Source organism: Balaenoptera borealis, assembly GCF_965194805.1.
Source record: "Balaenoptera borealis genome assembly, chromosome: 6".
Taxonomy (NCBI): Eukaryota; Metazoa; Chordata; class Mammalia; order Artiodactyla; family Balaenopteridae; genus Balaenoptera; species Balaenoptera borealis.
Genome location: NC_138863.1, coordinates 93290675 through 93310367, shown reverse-complemented (window position 1 = coordinate 93310367; position 19693 = coordinate 93290675). Strand labels below are relative to the sequence as shown.

Here is a 19693-nt window from a genome sequence, read left to right as displayed (position 1 = left end):
GTTTCTGGCCTCCTTTTGTAAGGCACTAATCCCATTCATGAGGGTTCTGCCCTCAGGACCTAATCACTTCCCAAAGACCCACTTCCAAATACCATCACACTGGGGATTCGATCTCAACATATGAATAATGGGAGGCCCCAACATTCAGTTCCTAACACATGATGTATTCATTTTCTATTGTTGTGTAACAAAGCACCACAAATTTTGGAGCTTAAAACGACCTGTATTTGTTATCTCCTGTGGGTCAGGAGCCCGGGCAGGGCTCAGCTGTATTCTCTTCTTGGTTTCTGACTTACTTCACTTAGTATAATAATCTCTAGTTGCATCCATGTAGCTACAAATGGCATTATTTCATTCTTTTTTATGGCTGAGTAGTACTCCATTATATATATATATATATATATATATATATATATTCACACACACCACATCTTCTTTATCCATTCATCTGTTGATGGACATTTAGGTTGTTTCCATGTCTTGGCTATTGTGAATAGTACTACTATGAACATTGGGGTGCATGTATCTTTTTGAATTGTAGTTTTGTCCAGGCATGTGCCCAGGAGTGGGATTGCTGGATCATATGGCAACTCTATTTTTAGTTTTTGAGGAACCTCCATACTGTTTTTCACAGTGGCTGCACCACTCTGCTTGGTTTCTCATGAGGCTGCAATCAAGATGTTGACTGCTGGGCTGTGGGAGAATCCACCTCCAAGCTCACTCAGGTAGGTGTGGTTGTCAGGCTAAGGGTCATGACTTCTTGCTGATGGAGGCTGGAGGCTGCCCCAGCTCCTAGAGGCCACCAGCGGTTTTTTGGCTTGTGGGCTTTGCCCACGTGGCCACTTACTTCATCGAGCCAGCATGGAGTGTCTCTAGAGCAAGTCTTCTAGCCAGATGGGGTCTTGTATAACATAGCCTAATCACCTGTGTCATATTCTATTGTCTGAGAATCAAGTCACAGGTCCCACCCACACTGAAGTGGAGATTACACAAAAGTGTGAACACCAGGAAGGGGGAGGAGCCAAGGGAGGCACACCTGGTTTGCTTGTTATAAATGCAGATTGCTGGGCTCACCTTGAAGTGCCCCAATCAGAATTTCTGGGGTTGGGCCCAGGAATCTGCATTGCGGCCACTGCCCAGAAGCTACACTGAGCAGCAGGGGACACCTGGCGTTCTTTCCTGCTAGCGCTGCTGAGGCTCTTCCAATCCAGTCCTCATGCTGACCAGAGGCCACATGGTGATGGGCCTTGAAGCTCCAGGATTCAGCAGCTAGCCCAGCATCTAAGGGGTGGAAATGGTTTACCTCCACAGCCTGTCCATGCACAGTGAGCCCAACACTCAGTGGCCATTTACCAATGGGGTCTGTCCCAGAATGTAGACTCTAAATTTTATGTCCCTCAGCATTGGAAAAACTGGACACGAATGTTCATAGCAGCTTCACTCATAATAGACCCAAATGGGAAACAACCCAAATGCCCTTCAACAGGTAAAGGGTTCAACTATGGTGCGTCCATGCCATAGAATACTACTCAGAAATAAAAAGAATAAACTATTGATATACACACACCTTGGACAAATAGCCAGGGCATTATGTTGAGCAAAAAAAGCCAATCCCAAGAAGCCAGTATCGTGGATTCCATTTATATAACAATCAGAACATGATAATAGTTAGAAATGGAAGACAGATTTAGTGGTCGTTAGGTGTTAGGGGAGATGGTTGCGGTCATAAAAGGGCAGCATGAGGGATCCTTTGGTGTTGGAGCTGCGCATTTTCTTTACTGTTGAGATGGATACATGAATCTACACAGGTGATGAAATTGTATAGAACTTTATAGACACACACAAAAATAAGTACAAGTGGAACTGGGAAATTGGAATAAGACTGGTGGATTATATGACTGTCAATATCCTGGTTGTGATAGTGGAGTGTGATTTTGCAAGATGCTGCCTTTGGGGGAAGCTGGGAAAAGCATACAGGGATTTCTCTGTAGTATTTCTTACAATGCATGTAAATCTACAAATACTGCAATAAAAATTTTAATTAATAAAATAGGGCCTGGACTTCAGCTTTCTCATCTCATCTGTGCTGTCCCTCACCCATCTGCAATAGATCTTTGTTAAGAGTCACCTTTCTTCTTTCTTCCTCCACAATCCTCCTGAGGAGGAGGTCTTATCTTCGGTTAAGTCACTCTCTTCTTTTTACAGGAATCATTCTCCTCAGGTGACTGCCCTTCTTGGGTGAGAGCTTTGACCACAGAAAACCCAGAAAACTGAGACATGGAGTTTCTTGCAGGGTAAGTAGAATCCAGCCTCTTCTTATTCCAGGGCCACACCTGCAGCTGCAAAAAATCAGGAGCAAAATCAAGACTCCAAAGGCATGCCCCTGCATGGCTTTCCCTCACTGCCCACTGAACAATTAGAATGCTGCATCCATAGCATGAGAGACTCACTTCTCCTGTAACATCATGCTACCGTGAGGCTCTGAGGTTAGTGGCATAGCTTTTGATATCGCTGGTTAGATCAGGAAATCGTGGACCAGCAATCTGTCCTGTTCATCGCTGTACCTCCTAGCACAGGGCTGTCCATTAAATATTTAGTGAACGAATGAATGAATGAATGCTGAGCCTGACTTTATTACTGTCCAGTCTCATTTGGAAGAGGCAAGGAGGAAGACACAGTGGTTCTCTAAGAAAATGTTACATGGCTCTTGTTAGGATTCATTCCTCAAGGCTGGAATCAGGGCTTCCCTGGTGGTGCAGTGATTAAGAATCCACTTGCCAATGCAGGGGACACGGGTTCGAGCCCTGGTCTGGGAAGATCCCACATGCCATGGAGCAACTAAACCCGTGAGCCACAGCTACTGAGTCTGCACTCTAGAGCCCATGAGCCACAACTACTGAACCCCGCACGCCTAGAGCCCATGCTCCGCAACAAGAGAAGCCACCACAACGAGAAACCCGTGCACTGCGACGAAGACCCAATGCAGCCAAAAATAAATAAATAGATAAATAAATTCATTTAAAAAAGGAATAAAATATTTTTTTAAAAAGGCTGGAATCAGTGACAACATGATACTTTATTTTTCTCCCCCGATTTGCATTTTAGGAGTATGTTCTGTTTGAGCAGTTCTAAAAACATGTTAAGAGGATTATAGGGCAAGGCTTGATGAAGAGAGTAGACTTAGCCTTTTGGATCATGGCAAGTTGTCCTCTCTGGCTTTTGAATATTGGGAAAAGTGCTCTATAACAAAATTGGAGCTGGAGATTGGAGCAGGAGTCCTTGTTTAGCTGCCATCCTCACCATTCTACTCAGGTCCACTCGGCCTCCCCACCCCTTTTCGTAGCTGTCTTTCATCTAAGATGTTTTGCAGATTCTTTCTGATCGATCGATAGAAGCAGCTCCTCATCTCAGCATCTCTGTAAAGCCAGCTCTGCTTGCAACAAATCGCTTCACAATTTCAAAAGTTTCACTTCATGACATCTGGAATAAAATATCTTTGAGTGAAGAATATCAGCAGAAATATCAAATGGCCTATTATACAGAGGAAGGAGGCTTAAGTCTGGGGCCCCTATGAGTGTGTGCTGCAAACATCAGAGTTTAGGTCAATGGCCAGATTAGCCTCCTATCTTGTCGGTGAGCAATCAGCCTAACCAGGCAATTGCTCCATGTGTGTTTCTGGTCTCAGCGGAAGAGTAGGCCATTGGTCCCCCTTGGCAACCATCAGTCTGTCCTCCTTACCTTGACATCCACCAGGAGTGATGCTACTGTGGGCTATCTGGTTGGTCTTGGGGAACCAACTTCTAGCTTAAAAGGTGCCCTTCTTTGGGGGAACATACTTGTTTGCCTTCTAGATTTATGGAGAGTACTGTTAATATTATTGCAGGATGGTGATGGCAGTAGAGCTTATGGTTGAAGTGTTTGGAACCAAAGTACCAGAGACCCATATAGGGCAGTTGCTGGACTGTGGACCCCAGTGGGGGAAGAAAAGAGGGCCACCTCGAGCTGTAGATCTGTAAGAAAACATTGTTGACTGAATCAACACCATGTCTGACACATATGTATGTAAGTCATGTAAAATCTCAGCATCCAGAATAATTGGAATAGGAATGTGAGCTTTCTGCATTCTCTTCTGAAAATATCAAAGGGTGGAGAGGGGAGAAAATCTGGCCAGAAAATCTTTTTAAATTTTTTTAATTTTAATTTTTGAAAATTTTATTGCCGTATAGTTGATTTACAATGTTATGTTAATTTCTGCTGTACAGCAAAGTGATTCAGTTATACACATATATACATCCTTTTTTATATTCTTTTCCATTATGGTTTATCTCAGGATATTGAATATAGTTCCTTGTGCTACATAGTAGGACCTTGTTGTTTGTCCATCCTATAGATACTAGTTTGCATCTGCTAATCCCAAACTCCCAATCCCCTCTTCTCCCATGCTCCCTCCCCCTTGGCAACCATCAGTCTGTCCTCTATGTCTGTGAGTCTGTTTCTGTTTTGTAGATAAGTTCATTTGTGTCGTATTTTAGATTCCACATATACATATGGTATTTGTCTTTCTCTTTCTGATTTATCGTGCTTAGTATAATAATCTCTAGGTCCACCCATGTTGCTGCAAATTGTCCAGAAAATCTTGTTCTTTGCTCTCTGTAAACTCCCACAGACTTTTTGTGACACTCAGCCTGAAGAAGTTTTCCTTCCACCAGTCCCTCTAGTGATCAGCTCTTTAGAGGGCATGGTTTGGGATGTAAGACAGAAGGGGGAAAGATTGTAACTTGGATAATTTAAAATTATGTTCTATCCTTAGGACACATGCTTTGCTATATTTCAAGAGTGTATAGACTACTGCTATGATTAATATACTAGAAATCTGTTTAGTGGGTCACTGAATTTAGAAGCTTTTCATCATCTACATTTTCCTAATCAATAGGTGTTAAAAGGCAAGTGCTATCAAGTAGGTGGTCTAGGAAATTTTCAGTTAAAACAGAATTTTTGTTTTCAAAAGAGGTGGAGACATCTATAGGTTGAACTCTCCTACTTTTATTTATTTATTTTTTAGATAACAGTCTCAAGTGTGTTTCAGTGCTTTAAAAAATGTTTTAACTATAGTTCTTTCTGATTTAGTTTAATCAATACCAGGGTAAATGATCTCACTCTGTGGTATACGTGTGACATGAAATGATTGATTAACTGGAAAAAATCTCTGATGGAATAGTGGCTCTAGGCAATGATTATCAATGGCTACACAAACATTAGGTGAAAGTTCATGGGGAGACTTTTTAGTGGGTGAATCAGGTTGATATCACCTGAACTCATTGATTATCATAAAAAGTGCAACAACCAGACAGTCTGTGCCACCTGATGTGATGCAGTAGGACATCACAGCATGGTCCATAACATCTTGTTTCTAAAAATATTGAACCTAGATGTAATCAAATCTCTAGATCCAACTACCAGTTTATAGAAAATGCAGAAGAAAGGGGAACATGTTGGATGATGCCACAAGGATGCATTCAACCACTGGACAAATAACCAGTTTTCTTCAAAAATAAATGGCATGGAGAAGAAAGGGAGAGAAAATGGTTTTGGACTAAAAGAGACTTAAAAGACTAATCAAACAAATGCTATTTGCAAACTTTGGAGGCTGATTTCAACAAATTGACTATAAAAATACATTTTTGAGAAAATCAGGGGAAAATTAGGGTGGTTATGAGGTGATAATTAGAAATTCTTGTTAAGTTTGTTGAATGAGATAATGGCATTATGCTGAAGTTAAAAAGAGAAAAAAATCCCAATCATTCAGAAATACATGCTGAAGTATTTATGGGTGAAATGGTAGGAGATCTGGGTTTTGAAATCCAATATGAAAAAAGGTGGAAGGCAGAGATGAAATAAAAATGGCAGAATTGTTGATAATTATTGAAGCTGGGAATAAGTACTTGGGGTTCATAGTCTAGTCTTTCTACTTTATATGTTTGAAATTTTCCATAATATATGGTTAAAGTAAAGTTGAAACATTCTAGTTTTTGTTTGAAGGCCTCAGAGAAATGAAGCAGAAGACATAAGTAATGGAATAAGCTATGCCTCTAACTGATGCTTCCATTTTTCTTTTTTTATTAAGGATGTATTTTGTGGCACAGGCTCGAGCTGTCTTAGTTGAGGGTAACAGGGATCCAGAGAAGGAGGTGGTAATTGCTGGTCAGATGGAGGAAATTTAGGAGGGACAGTGCTAAGTTTAACTGTCTGGAGATTGTTGGATGCTATGGTCTCTGAATGTTTGTTTCCCCTCAAAATTCACATGTTGAATTCTAATGCACAATGTGATGGTGATAGGAGTTGGGGCCTTTGGGAAGTGATTAGATGATGAGGGTGAGGCTTCATGAATGGGATTAATGCTCTCATAAAGAGCCCATAGAGCTCCCTAGCCCCTTCTGCCATGTGAAGATGCAACAGGAAGTCTGCAACCCAGAAGAAAGCCCTCATCTGACCATACTGGCACCCTGATCTCAGACTTCTAGCCTCCTGAACTGTGTTTATCCTTTATAAGCCAGTCTATAAAGCCAGTCTTTATCCTTTAATACCCAGTCTGTGGTATTCTGTTATAGCAGCTGGAAGGGACAAATACATTGGGTTATGTTTAATTCAGATATGTTTCCCTTTTCTGCCAAGACCTATCCGCAGTGCCTGCTAGAATGTCTGGGAAAAGATCGGGCACTTAATAAATGTTGACTTGATGAATGATTAAACTTCAATTAATTGGCACCCCCTTTTGTATGAGTGGCCTAGATAAGGCTTTAACAAACAACCAATGCAATGAGTAAGTTGATCTAAACAAATCCTTAGTGTTGGAGAGAAAATGACCACTATTAGGTGTCAGGAACATTGTGCCAAATAAATACAAAGCATCTTCATTACAGTTAGGCACTGGGCTGTTTTACAGATGGAGTCACTGTACCTGCTTTGCAGCCTCATGGATTCTCATTATCATCTCCCTGGTTGTAACAAACAAGAATAATGCTAAAAATATTACTTTCTTGGGGACAGTATTACCGGTGTGGAGACACAAGATTATCTGCAAACGAGGAAACAAAAAGGGCTTCAATAAAATTACTTCCTATCAAGTATAATAAACATGTACAATAAGTTATTATTAAGGACCTTTGAGGCAGACCACATTAATGAGATATGGAGACATCTACACTAGATTTCAAGTAAAAAGAAAAAAAAAAGAGAGATAGCAAGAATAAAGACGAATGTAAGAGAGAAGAGGAAAATGGAAAATGAAGAAAACAAAAAGGAGTAGGTATGATGAAAATTGCCCTGCCATTCTGTGGCAAGAGTGAAAGCAAACCTAATGACTCTCTCTGCTTTCAGTTTTAAAAATAAGACACATTTCTCAGATATGAAATGTGGTCCATTATCTGTCAATGGTGTCCCGAGTTGTCTTCAGACAGCAAATATATGCCATAAAATAAACTTCAAACTCCCCACACCCTCCTTTTAAGGGGTGGCACAAATCTAGCCTGTTTGGAAAATTGGTTCTTGATGACAGTTTTTCTACCCTTGCTTAGAGGAATTCATTGACAAGTATGATGTGTGTGTGTGTGTGTGTGTGTGTGTGTGTGTACGTGTGTGTGCGTGTGTGTGTGTGCACGCATGCGCGCCTGTGTGTATGCTGTGGTTCATAGATTTTATGATGAACCCTTTTTTCACATTTCAACATCTCTGAAACCAAGGTGTGTGTCAGGGTCTAATTGGCAGCATTTTTTTCTGTCTTGATGGCTCACAGAATAATGTTGCATATTATAATCGGCCACATCTTAACGTTGTAAATTTGATTTATTTAGAGGCAGGGTAAGGTGGAGAAAGAGGAAGAGGACAAAAGTGGGAGAAAATGTGATGATGCTTTGTATAATGGCATAATTTAGAAAAAATTATTTTTAATTTCAATTCCCAATATTCGTTTGGGTGACTGGGAATAAAAACAGCACTTGCTTATATTCTTTGGATGGATCCGTGAAAATGGTTAAACTCTTTCTTCTGAATTCTCCTTCACTTGTTTCTTCCAGCCTTTTCTGTTTCTCATACATGTGCAATTTTAGCTTGGTTCGAGCTCCACATTTACAACTTTCCAAAATGTGCCCATGACTTAGATCAACTGTTAGTTTGAGAAGAATCAGCCATGAAAAGATCTGAGAAGAGCGTCAGAGCTGTACTCTAAGGTGGGACGAAAATGCCCCTTAATATCTTAGAGAATTCTACTTCTTCTAAGTCCAAACATATTAATGTGTGCTCAAGCTGTGCCTCTGCTTCTATTTTTCATTTCTGGTTTTCTGGGCACAAGCTCATGCTAGATGCCAAGCAACTGCAGGCTTCAGCTCAGCAACTATGAAATAAAGGGGCCTTGGTTCTCTCCTCCAGGAGAGAATTGCTTTTAACCCTTCAAGGCAGTTCCTTTGGTTCCTTTTTGTAGCTGTAGGTCTTAGGGATTCCTACTTAGAGGTGAGGGCACTAAGTCTCATGGGCTCAGTTGGCATGTCATCCATCACACAGAGGGAGAGGAACTGCAGCTGGAAAACCAGTGCCTCCTCAGCTCAGGAGCCTTGAATATTGAATTCTCATGCAGGATCTGGCATCTCTTAAACTGGTTTTGATTTTATGATACAACTGAGCTCACATGAACAGGTGATAGACTATGGCTCTGGCTGGATCAGCAAGATGGCGTTGCTCGAGGTTATGGGGCAGATAGCAAAGGCATCTGAATTTTGGCCACTGACAATCAAGCATTGAGTTTGGATAATAGGTGATAGAGAGAAAGCAGTAGCATACAGTCTCTGGCTCTATCTCTCACCCAAACAACAGGCAGAAATTCAGTGAAAAATACTCATCAAGTCAATTGAGCCATATTAGCGTAGGCAGGGTTTAAGAGTTCTGGGCATACACTCATTGCAGACAGTAGAAATGGGGTGATGTTTGCTTGCCTCCTATGCAAATGTTCTTCTATGCGTCCATATAGATACCAGTTTCATCAGACCCAATCTTTCCTTGCCAGAACCCAAACAAAATGTCACCTCCCTTTTGGAGAGATTTCGTCATTGACAGAAACATAATTTCACTTACCCAGCGAGAGAAATGTTGACACTGACAAGAAGATAGTACATTTTACCTTCAAAACTGTTTTATAGGAAACAATTTAAGCTAAAAGAGCTTTATCTTCCATTTTCTCAGTTTTATCAGCAGTGATTACTCCCTTTGCTGCTCTGCCATGTCAACCTACGTCCAAAGTACCTGAGATTGATCTGATCAGTGTCTGGTTTAAAATGAAGTTTAAATATTCCCAGCCCAGGTTTTGGAGTTGGGGCACCTATGGGGATTTGGAGCAAGGTTTAGGGTCCTGGTAATGTTAACCTTGTAGCTGTGAGGGGGTGGAGGGGATGTGAAATCTCAACGCCGTGAGAGTTGCCTCTGTAAGCATCATCACCATGTTGGACAGGGTCACTGCAGGGAGAAGAGCCATCCCAGGTCCTGAGCAAGGATGTCTATGGGGATGAGGGAGAGCAGTAAGTTAGGCAGGAAAGAGCCAAGGAGAGTAATAAGGGAATGAGCTACCTGTCTATGTCCCCAGCTAGAGGCAGATGCCTTTGTGGTTAGGAGTGTGCCTGGGGAATCACACTGCCTACATAGATTGATTTGATTGCCGGGCCATGGAGCATGCAGGATCTTAGTTCCCCAACCAGGGATTGAGCCTGTGCCCCCTGCATTGGGAGCGTGGAGTCTGAACCACTGGATTGCCAGGGAAGTCCCCACTGCCTACCTTTAAGTCTCAATCCTCCCCCTTACGTAGCTCTGTGACCTTTGTGAGCTATGACCTCAGTAACGACTCCATCATCCATCTAATTTCTCCGGCAGAAACCCAGTAGTCACCTCTGTCTTCACTTCCCCTACCTGATCTGTGAGCAAGTCCTTTTGGTTCAGCCTCCAAATGATCTCAGAGCCAGTCACCTCCCTCCACCTCTATTGCCACCACTCTAATCAAGACCATCTTGTTCTCTTTTCTAGAATACTCCAGCAGCCTCCTAACAGTTCTTCCTGTCTCTACCGTTGGCCTCTGAGGGTCTGTTTTCCATGTGCAGCCAGAGAAATCTTTTAGAAACATAATTGGATCACAATCCTTCTCTGATCATAATCCTTCATGGCTTCCTTTGCACACAGCACAAAACCCAGAGTCCCCAAAGAGCACACAAAGCCCTGCAGGATGGGGCCCTGCCTGTTTCTCAAGCACCTTGCACACCCCTGCTTCCTGTACTCACCATTGTCCAGTCAGATGAGCTTTCTTTAAGCTTGTTTCATGCTCCAGATCTTTTCATGGGTTATTTCTGCTGCTTGGAATCCCTTTCTCCCAGCTCCATGCCTGAGCCTCTCATTCTACAGAGCTTGTCTTGAATGTCACTTCCAATGTGGGCCACCCTTCCCCTATTTCTCTTTGACCCAGCCTCCTGTTTATTTCCTTCATAGTACATTACAAATGTGCATTTTGTAATTCTTTATTTAATTGTCTCGTGTCCCTTTTCCCCACCAGGACACAGGGATCACAGCTGCTCATTCATTGCTATCCCCAAAGCATAGTGCCTGGCAAATTAGTCGGACTCTGTAAATACCTGGTGAATGAATGAATCCAAAGAAGTGCTAAATAGACATGTATTGAATGAACGAGAAAAGCTAGTGACGTCTAAAAGTGTGTGATTCTTTTTAGGGGTATTGACATTGTTCCCAGGAGGTAAAGTGTTAAGCCCGATGGACACAACATGGTGCAGGGGAAAGACTGGGGACATTGGTACAGAAAGACAGAGCTTGAGTTGTGGCTCTGCCTCTTATTAGCTGTGTGATATAGGCAGTGTTTCTTAACCACTCCCAGCTTTAATTTTCTCATCTGTGAAATGGGGATTAGACCTCTTTACCTCAGAGGGTGCCATGAGGAGTAAACGAGTTAATGTATGTAAATCCCCTGGCATAGAGCTAGCATGGGATCGGCATTCAACACCTGGTCACTCATTTCTTCCCTTCCACCAACAAAACTGGAACTAAGGGCATCTGTGAGCTGATAAGAAAGGTTGTTTTGGAGGAGAGAGAACTTCCAGGTGCCAGCTCCTCCCCCACTCTTACCCCCCAGTCACATTTCGTTAGTAATCTCAGACCATTGCAGGAAGACACTTTTTCTAGCAGTAGAGGTTGCCAGTCATTGTGGGACATATGAGCCAGGTCATTGCTTTTGCTTATTCTTCCTTAAAGTTGCAGATTTCAAACTGAAGATTCTCAGATTCTTCTGTTCAGAATATGACCACATTTGGGGGTGAAACCCAGTGTCTTTTTTTTTTTTCCCAATTTTTTCAACTGTGTTTCCTAATACCCTCCTGACTGCCACCTCCATTACTCTGCTTGAATAAATACTGGAGGCCTCTAAGAGCTCCTACCCCTATTTCATTAAGTGGCATTATCCCATTTGTCTGAAAATCTGCTCTCTCCTCTTCTTTCATCAGCAGAGGGATTGAGCTTTTTCTGGGGTCCTAACTGTTCCCTCTCACTTGGCTTCTGGACTCTTTCCTTTGCCTTTTCCATCTCCTTCTTGTCCATGTTCCTACCGTCTTTCTTCCTCTTTTTTCCTCCATCCCTCCTTATCCTCCCTGTCTCTCCACTGAATGCTCCTTTCGTCATCTCTCTGCTCGGTGGTCCTCCTTGAGTAGCATAACTGGTAGAGCAGATATTTGGGTGCCCCTTGTCACATCCCTGGGTCTACTTGGGATTTCAGCCATGGCTATGGAGGACAGCTTCAGGTCCTCCTTGCTTCTGTGCCTCAGGGCCTTCTCCAGTGCCAAGGCAGCCTGGAAGTGTCGGGGAGTTACGGCCTCAGAGGCCACTCTCAACAAAGTGGGAGGGACCCTGGGTCTTGGTGACTAATCAGATTTGGCATTTGAGGGATAAGGAGGGGTGCAGAATGACTGCCAGGTTGTTGAGTTTGGGGAGACTGGGAGAGTCCCAGGGACGGCAAGATAGAGAAAGGACAAAGGCAAAATATCAAGTGAGGGCAAGCAACCTCAGGGCAGGAATCACTTTATTTATGTTTGTATTCCCAACATTTAGCATAGCACCAGCATCTAAGTGTTCATAAAGTGTTCACCGAAATAGCAAACCCATTTCTTCCTGTGCCAGTGCCTTTAGGGAAAGCTGTTCGGTTGGTATGGCTTTCTTTAGAAAGCCAGGAGCAGCTACCCAGGCACCATAATCTTATCCTGGAGATATCGATAGATTTTTCTCTTTTAATGTTTGTTCCATCGTAGCACAGAACATCAGTATGAGATTCATAAAACTGTTATTTCCTTGTCATTTATCAAGCCACTGTGGAAGTCGTTTGCTTTTAGGGGGGGTTAATCTTCTAGAAGATCAGTATTGCACAGTATTTCGGTACGCATCCTAAGTGGTTCAGCAAACGTAAATTGTTTAGCACTTATATGTCACTTATATTCTCCAGGAGTACAACATTAGTTAATTCTCATGATACCTAGAGATAAGAGTAAAATTCAAGGCATGATTTGTATATATTTCAAGTTTAGAAGTGTTCTCTGTCTGCCTTTTTTGTCAGTAGCTATTTCACTTTTGATCACAAGACTTCTATTTAATTTTGTTTATCACATTCTTCTTGTACTGGTAACACATGATGACTTTTATTTGCTGTGCAACTGCTATTTGACTGGCTTGGGGCTCAGAGCTGATCTCAAAGGTCCTGCATCCTGCTTGGAGTTCCAGGTTGTTCTTGAAGTTGATTGTAGTTGATTGTATTCTCCCACCCTTGGAAGAATATCTACTAGGCTTCACAAAGACACCAGCCCCTTGAGTGGAGAAAGTGTGAACGTCAGTCCAGGAATGAGTGCCAGTGTGCTGCCCTGGGAGATGCATGACTGAGACACCAAGGAGCATGCCCTGGAGGTCCTGTGCCCCTGGACGCAGCTACAGGGAGCCTTGGCTACCTCACTGAGGGTCTGCACACTGGAAGGCTGGGAGACAGCTGAGTGCTGCTAAGGAAAGCAGCACGCCACCTAGAACAAGGCACAGTAGCAGACGCCACCGATATTAGATCAACCCAGGTATGGAACAAGGAGGCCTGTCTCCCTCCTGCTGGCCCAGGCTGTGGCTGTGGCTGACGTGAACACTTCCAACACGTGGGCCAGCTGAGAGGTGAACTGCAGCGGAAGGAGGTGAGGGCTGACTAGATGCACACCACTCCATCTTAATACCATGAAGAATCCCCTTGTACCCAGATGCCTCCCAGAAGGTTGAGGGGTGAACCTTGAATTTAAGTCAATCTTTACCCCCAAAGTAAGTCTTGAATTAGAAAAGACCAAGTTATCTTGTGCTTAAGGGTTAAATATTTTCCACAATCAGCAGAAATGGAAGCCCAAGAGCTAAGCCGAGATAGGTTACAAATCAATTTTTAAAAATCAGCTTTGCAAACTTTATAGACTCTCACAATGATCAAACATTCCATCAATTATTTTGTTATTATCCCATTCAGCAAATGAGGAAATTGAAGCTTAGAGGTAGTAAATAACTCACTCGAAGGCACCCAACTAGTAAAGGGGGTGCTGTTTTCTAAGCCAGGTCTGACCCCAGGTCTATCTGACCCCAGGTCTGTCTGACCCCAGGTCTGTCTGACCTCAGGTCTATCTGACCCCAGGTCTATCTGTCCTCAGGTCTATCTGACCCCAGGGCTATCTGACCTCAGGTCTATCTGACTCCAGGTCTATCTGACCTCAGGGCTATCTGACCCCAGGGCTATCTGACCCCAGGTCTGTCTGACCCCAGGTCTATCTGACCCTAGGTCTCTCTGACTCCAGGTCTATCTGACCCCAGGTCTATCTGACCTCAGGTCTATCTGACCCCAGATCTGTCTAACCCCAGGTCTATCTGACCTCAGGGCTATCTGACCCCAGGTCTGTCTGACCCCAGGTCTGTCTGACCCCAGGTCTGATTTTTGCTCTTATCCTTCACCCCAAGGGATTACTCGTGCTTCCTAAACTTTCCCACCTAAAGTGTTCTTAAGAGGCACGGGACTGGGATGCATAGCCCTCCCGTGGTGGGGTGTGGGTGTGGAAGGCTAAGGACTGGTTAAGAGTTTAATCAGCAACTGTAGGCAACATGGAATTTCTTTGTCTCATTTTTTTTTCAAAAGTTATATTTGTTATGAAAAACTCATTTTGTATTCTGCTACATATCTACTTTTGAAATGTTTTAAATTACGTAACATTTAGAAAACTGAGTTTTCATAGATGAGCCATATTTATCCTCTGGCTCCAAGTATAACTGGGCCAGCCTTGGTGAACCCTCCAGGGTACATACATCCTAATTTGAGAACCAGTGGGTGGTCTCAGACAGGTACAAGATGGGGAGACAAAACGTGGACTCATGCAATAAAATACGGCTAAAGCAAAATAGAAAACATTTGGACCACGTATGAGAAAACAAAGAAACGGGGGGAGTGAGAGAGAGAGAGTGTGTGTGTGTTTGTGTGTGTGTGTGAGAGACAGACAGACAGAGACAGAGAGACAGAGAGAGACAGAGACAAAGACCAAGACCTAGATAGACAGAAGAGACAGACCAAGATAGAGAGAGGATACTGATTGTTGGTTGATTGGCCCAGAAGGTTAGAGCAGGGCGTCAGTGGAGGCTCTTGGTTTTGTGCCCATGTGTGACTGACTAACTGTGTAGGTTAGAGCAGGAGGTGACTGGGACTGCAGTTGTTAGCTGGATCATCATGTGCGTCATCCACAGCCACAGACCCCTCTCCTGGCCACGTCTGGGAAGGGAGTTGGTCTCTGGATGGGCTTGGTGAGAGTAACTGTCCTCAAGACACGTGGAGCTAGAGATAGAATTCACTGGCGCGGTGGACTCTGATTCTGCCTGCAGATGTGTTCTGGTCTCTAGAAATGCTGTCTTGCTGCTCCTCTCTATCTCTGGGGATATGTTTTTATTCGTCAAGTAACTGGATTCCTAGTTTGTTTTCCAGAAGGGAGTATCCTAGTTTCTCAGACATGAATATTCCCTTTGTTGGAAAGACTATACTTCTTTATTGTAACTTGATACATGAGCATCCTGGTGTAACAACCCAACTCCTGTGAATTTTCTTAGCAAACATCTGTTCCCAGAGTGAGAACACACTTGGGTGAATAGAAGAAGTCAGGTTTTGCATTTGCAAAGCTGAGGTGCAGCCCTTTGAACCCATGATAGAACCTGCGAGTGTGAAGAAGGAGTCTCTCTCTGAGGCCAGGTCTGAGCAGCCAGCCAACCGGTTCTACCCACCCCTTTCAATGACATCTTCCTATAGGGGGATTAACCTTGCACTTGGCTATGGATACACTTATAAAAATGTTCAGTCTCTGGAGTAAGCAGAGGACTGCTGATGGAAAAATGACATGGCATTTTTTTCTTAGCAAATTGGCAAAGTAATGATAATATATAGTGTTGGGAAGGGTGTGTAGAAAACTGCCTTTTCATACTGCTGGTGAGAATGTAAAGTGGTTTAGCCTCTGCCTCCCCCCTTTTTTTCTTATACAGTAAAAGGTTTAAAAATTCCTCTGCCCTTTGATTCACCAAGTCTACATCCAGGAATTAATTCCAAGGAAACCAATGATAATAACAGTATGGCTTATAACAGTGAAAAAGCATACAACCCCACCATACATGCCCTGCAGTAGAGAGTGGCTAAGTCAGTTGTGGTTCATATACATGATGGAATACAACGAGGCCACTAAAATGATCATGCAGCAGTCAATTCACTGACATTGAAAGATGTCCCTGATCCAGTTGAGTGAAAAAATATTGGATAATATGTTCAATACATGTAATCTAATCCTGTTTTGAATATCTGAGAATATGTATGTGTGTATATGTATATATGTGTATGTTTGTATATATGTGCATATGCGCATTAACAGTGGCTTCTCTGAGAAGTGGGATGGTGACTGCTTCCAACAGAAATCCATCTGGTCCCTCACCCTTGTTGAGACAGCAGAAGACCCCTTGGTGTTAGTCCATTTAGGCTTCCTAACTCCGCCCGCCATCCCTGTGTTAGTGGTCTCTTGTTCGGGATTTTTTAGACCTGGCCAGCTGGTTTCTGGCTTCTGGCTCCTCCTCTAAACTTCTGCCTGCTCCATGTTTCTGATTATTCCACTTCTGCCCCATATCCCCCTTCCCCATCAGTCCCAAGCTGCTCCCACCACTGGAGTTTGATTCTTCACTGGTCCATGAACATCTCCTTTAGTTTCCTGGCTGTGGTTGTTCTTTGCCAAGCTGGTGCCTTTGGGACTTGACTTTGTTTCCCCTCTCCTGGTCCTTTCAGTCATGCATATGCCCGTTTAGCCAACTTGCTGCTGTGGTTTCTTAGTCACCTGCAGTGATGCCATGCCATCTGTCTGGCTTTTGCTCATCTCCTATATTTCTTCCATCTCCTGTACTATTCCCACCGCCCCCATGCCTTCAACTGCCCACATGGCAGGACCTGTCACTCATTCCTGGAGAATGTCCAGGAGGTGGGGTTGAGCGGCAGTGAGCTCTCCTTCCATGTGGGAGGACGGGCTGAGCTCCAAGCAGCTTTGTGGATGACCCTGGCCTGCCATTCTCTATTAAGCATGGCTTGTGTCTGGGATGGATGACATTGTCTTTCCACGGAGAATTGGGCTTAACCTGTGCAAGGAAAATGGCTTCACTGATGGGTAGGACAATGGGATTGAAGGGGAAAAAAAAATGTTCCAGAAGCCAGGAATGATTTAGTGATGTACTTTGAAAGCATTATTCTTTCTCTCTTTTTCATTTAGGATCTCTACTCTTTGTCCAAGAAGACCGAAGATATCAGTGGAGAGAAGGTGCCAGAACCACAGACATCCTTATGCAGATGAAGTTGAATGTGAGTACCATCCGGGCAAGTTGCTTACCCTTTTTGATTTTTAGTTTCCTCACTTGATAAAAAGAAACTTAGTAATAATAATAATAATAGTTACTTATTGTATATTTACTATAAGCCAGCCACTCTGCTAAACCCTGAGTCCTCCTGACAAAAATATAGTAGATTCCATCAGTTTTCCCTTTTATAGGTTGGGAAAAGGAAATTTTAAAGAGCTTAGATGTCCAAGTTCAGACAGCTTGTAAGGCATGAGCCAGTATTTGAACCCAATCAGCCAACTATGAGCCCACACTCCAAGTCTACACTATTTGCCTCTTCTATGGACCAATGTAGGTGAAGTGCCTCATTCAATGCCAGTACATACTAAGTGCTCAAAAATTGTCCCTCCGAGGACCATCCTGAGTTGACATGAGGTCAGACTTTAGAGTCAGAGATTCTCCTCTTCATGGATATCCCCGGACAACAAAAACCCAGGAGGGGACTGGCTGCCTCTGTCCACCTCATATCAGCATCTGTAGGCTGCAGGCTGTGTCTTTCATTCCCTGTGTGACAGTGAGCAATGAACTTCCAATTTATGGTCTCCTGCTTTCTTTATGGAACCCCTGTTCCTATACCCCATCAATCATTGTCACTTTGAATTTTTGCAGTGTTTTACAAAATCAACCTATGCTGATCTTTCTGTTGGTTTAAAGCTTGTGCAATGAAGAGCTATGCCTATGTTGTCTCCCTGAAATGGGCATTGTACTGCATAGAATCTTCAACAACAAATCCTCAACAAAGATAACCAGGACAATAGCTATTACATCAGCTACTACAACAATTAATGTTACCCCACCACATAGGCACCCACGGTTTGGTGCACTAAGTGCTGAGTTCAGGGGTCTCAAACTCAAATTCCTGTCAGGCCAGCAGCTTAAAGGAGGAAGCAGGCCAGGTGGATAGCAATGAACCTAGAGCCCGTGGCCTCAGCAAAAGGGTGACTGCTCTGAGCTCTGGCCGGGTGTTGCCAGGCTGGACTGCAGGCTTGCCTTTGTCAGAACTTCGCCTTTCTCAAGAGAGATTGTAAATATGGATTTTTATGTGCGATTTCTCAATGTAAAATGTTGGCAAAAAATTCACATTTTTAAAAAAAAAAGTCCTCACCTGTCGGCTATATACCATTTGTTTTTACATTCTCTGACCTAGAGCCCTTTTAGGTCACTGAATGAACACTACACCATAATAAGAGTATAAACTGTGATCCTAGGAAAGTGGATATAATCAAAGGTTTAAGTATCAGAGGTCTCTAAAGAACCATTGTCAGGCCATTGCCACTTAGAGCGGCAGCACGGGACCCCAAAAGCCTCACTAGTGGGCCAACACTTATGGCTGTGGCCTCCATGCTCATTCCAGGCTCTCGTCCTAGGTTCCTTATTCTTGTTTTTGTGGCTTTAACATTCCTTGTGTTCTCTTCCGGCCTGATCTACCAACTGAGCCCAGCTGTGTGCATTGGCTCGCTGCAGCTCTGCAGAGCCAAGGCTTTCGAAACCCAGGTGGGCTCCATGAGCCCCCAGAGCCTCAACTCCTGATTCCTTGCTGCTCCTGCCCCCCAGGTCAGCTTTACCATCTCCTCATCAGGAGTCTTTGATGTAGAAACCACGGGTGGATACTAGCCATGTCACACAGACGCTAGGTGTCCACACTGGCCAAAGGGAACACAGGGACCCTGAGGCAAGATCTCTCCTGGCACTTCTGGGGCCCAGCGGGGTGTTCCTGGTCATCACTAGATGCAGCCCGACCTCATGGCTGCAGTGAGCTCCCCAGAGTTCTGAACAGCTGGTTCAGATGGGATTGGGCGCGGATGATTCCTACACTGTCTGGCCCCTCCCCTGGGACTGGGATGAGCCTTGACATGAGAGCCCATGGCAGTGGGTTTTCCAAGAGGAAAGGCAAGGTTATGTTCTGATGGGAGAGAGGTCTTTCCAGAAGCCTGGGGGAACTGGCCATTTGGGTTCTGGTTCACCGATGGGTTGGAATAGGTGTTTTAGGATCAAAGCTGTGGATAATCAGAGGGTATTCAGGGCCCATTTTTTTTTTTTTTTTTCTGGCTGTATTGGGTCTCCGTTGCTGTGCATGGGCTTTCTCTAGTTGCAGTGAGAGGGGGCTACTCTTCCTTGCGGTGCGTGGGCTTCTCATTGCGGTGGCTTCTCTCGTTGTGGAGCATGGGCTGTAGGCACACGAGCTTCAGTAGTTGTGGCACACGGGCTCAGTAGTTGTGGCTCGTGGGCTGTAGAGCGCAGTCTCAGTAGTTGTGGCGCACGGGCTTAGTTGCTCCGTGGCATGTGGGATCTTCCCGGACCAGGGCTTGAACCTGTGTCCCTTGCATTGGCAGGTGGATTCTTAACCACTGCGCCACCAGGGAAGCCCCGATGCCCATTTTTATGTCAGTGTCTAGGGCCTGGACCAAACCATCTTCAAAATTCTCTGGTCTATTAGAGTCGATTGCATCATTTTGGTTCATTTTCTGTCAGACGAAACCTATGTATTGAAGTTTTCTGTTTGATGAACACTTACAGCTTCTCCACATCTTCATTATTTCACATTGTTTCTGGACCACTTGCAAGTATTGACCAGCACTGCAGTTAGCAAAGCAAAAACATGGTAGTGGATACCCAAGGAACACTTTCTGGGAAAAGACAAAACCACTGATACATATTGTTTTTTAAATCTGAGGGCTTCCAACCAATGAAGCCCCTTCTT

At 43.8% G+C, this 19693-nt stretch overlaps 1 protein-coding gene across 1 annotated transcript in view; it reads left to right on the top strand.

Moving 5' to 3' along the window:
• Positions 1-19693, top strand: part of THSD7B (thrombospondin type 1 domain containing 7B) — a 1176114-nt gene that overhangs the window by 44582 nt on the left and 1111839 nt on the right. Inside the window, exons 4-5 of the mRNA XM_082395801.1 lie at positions 635-2294; positions 16869-16957. The gene's annotated coding sequence lies outside the window, so the exon portion shown is untranslated. The remainder of the gene's footprint in view (positions 1-634; positions 2295-16868; positions 16958-19693) is intronic.